Source organism: Aplysia californica, unplaced genomic scaffold (genome assembly GCF_000002075.1).
Source record: "Aplysia californica isolate F4 #8 unplaced genomic scaffold, AplCal3.0 scaffold01848, whole genome shotgun sequence".
Taxonomy (NCBI): Eukaryota; Metazoa; Mollusca; class Gastropoda; order Aplysiida; family Aplysiidae; genus Aplysia; species Aplysia californica.
The window spans coordinates 17,938-20,355 of NW_004799118.1; positions in this window are offsets into that span (position 1 = coordinate 17,938).

A 2,418-nucleotide genomic window follows, 5' to 3' on the forward strand; every position below is an offset into this window, starting at 1 on the left:
CACACACATATACACACGTACACACACCCACCCTCACCCACACACACACACATACACACACACGTACACACACACGTCCTCACACACATACACACAGACTCACGCACACACACACACACACACACACACACACACACACGTACATACACAGGCTAATTGTAGAGAAAAACCCTCGCTCGTGGTGAAGCCGTTAGCAGAACCCACAGCCGTAGTCAATGAGAAAGAAAAACTAAACAAAAAACAGAAAAAAACAACCGATCAAAGCCAATGAAGTAATGGAAGTTTTCAAAAGAAATTGCTGAGGCTTAAGATTTCCCTCTCCCTGTTGAGATCCTAGGAGAAACACTGAAATCCCATTTTACAGGGTACTTGTTGACCGAGACTCTTATACCAGGTGCCCATTGCGGATGGGATCGGGTCGGGTTGGGTCGATCGCCCGACTTGTCGCCTTTAAAAAAACGGTTTTGTTTTTGATGCCACGAGACGGGGCTAAAACAGCACCTGGACATGGATGGCTGGTGCCTCTATAAAATAAATCATTGATGGTCAGGCCACGAGACGGGCGATCGGTTTGTGCCACGATAGCCGCTTTGTGCCCCCCATCAGGCTAGCAAACCGCTCCGATCGTGCCGATGGGTACCGGGTATAAGATTAGGAAACTGTGGGATTTTCGCTTGTGTTGAATGGGAGATGGTAGGTAGTCAGATTTTTAAAGGGTTCATCTGGGATACTAATAATGACCATTTCGGAGGAAGTTTTCATATTGACGGGGAGAGAAGTCTACACAAATCTTGCAGCGATCAAGCCACGAGAAAGAGATGGTGACAGAAGGAGGGGAAGAGAGGCGAAGGGAAAAGAAGAAAGAATAGAAGGAGGAGGCGGGCGGGGCAAAGTGAAATAACATGGTTGACAAATTAAGGCAAATAATGACAGTGAACAGGTTTTACTGATAAAGTAAATATCAGTGAGGGTCCACTAATGTAAAGTTAACTGATTTCTCAAGAAGTCAAGAGCTTTTCCATTGAGCTGTTCATTTCGTATGCATGATCTCAGAAACTATTATATAAGTCTATACTCATACAATACTCTAATAAAGAGAAGAGGATTATTTTAGTATGCCTCCAGCGACGGTGTCACCCCCCGGGGCGGTGCTACTGACTGAAGTGTCTTCAGGCCATTCCCAAAGGGGGGACATTAACCTGTTCTTATTCAAAGTAGAATTGTAACTGTAAAGGAACTGATTCATCAATGTCACGCTCATAACTGTGCCTGAACTGCAGCAGGGAACTGCTGCTTTTTCTTTCCTAATCCTTACTTTGTCATTTTCCTCTACTGCTTTTGTATGTTTGTCCCACTCTTGTGACCCTCTATTTCCGGGGTGCCTTGATAGTGGAAGCAGACTTTGTGCTGTTGACGCTAGAGAGGTGAGTAAAGTAAGCCGGATTTCCTGAAAGGACTTCTCTCTTGACATCCACCCCTTGGCGCTCATAATAAGACCGTAGGCAGTTGCGAGCGCCATAAAACCTGTACTAAAACTAACAAACCGGCGGTGCGCAAAGGCTGAACCACCCACCCGTCCCTTTCCGTGTTGGTTCTTGTTAACCTACACTCCCATTGACACAATACAGATCCCCCAGGAGACAGGCTGCCTTGACCTTGACCCTGACACTTGTCGGGGCCGACCCAGGCTGTGTGGAATACAACATCTATGGCAGACATACAGAGATCATCATCATCATCATCATCCAGTGCCAGATCTGCGACAGACATCGGCGATCATGGTTCTCCATTCATTCTTTTGCTCGGATGCTCTTAAAAAAAGCTACGTTATCCTAACCTTTCCCGTTACTCATCTGCTTAGGTTCTCTAAGTAGGTTGCTCTAGGCATTCTCTCGCCTCGTTTGCCTTCAATCGATAGAGATACTCGCTCAAATAAATTCCCCACACGATATTCGAACTCAAGTCTTCTGTCGAAGTTGGTAAGGAGCTTGACCGTCAACCCACATACGCAGGTCCTTAGTTAAGTATGTGTCATCTCTTTGACGTTCCTCCAATAGTCGAAACTTCGTCATGACGTCACAGGCTGCTACTGTAACAGCCACCTAGAACCTTAGCACGACAAGTGTCCTGTAAAATACGTTTTCGTGGCAGCGTCTGGATCTCCTTCATCGCACCTTTGTGTCAATCTGAGAGTCAAATAAACTGGCGCTGTGACGTCATGCAGGTGTTCGCTGGCTAAACGAAATGTGTGTGTGAGTGTATGTGTGTGTGTGTGAGTGTGTGTATGTGTCTGTGTGTGTGTGTGTGTGTGTGTGTGTGTGTGTGTGGGTGTGTGAGTGTATATGTGTGTGTGTTTATGTTTGTGTGAGTGTGTGTGTGTGTGCGTGTGTGAGTGCGAGAGAGAGAGAGAGAGAGAGA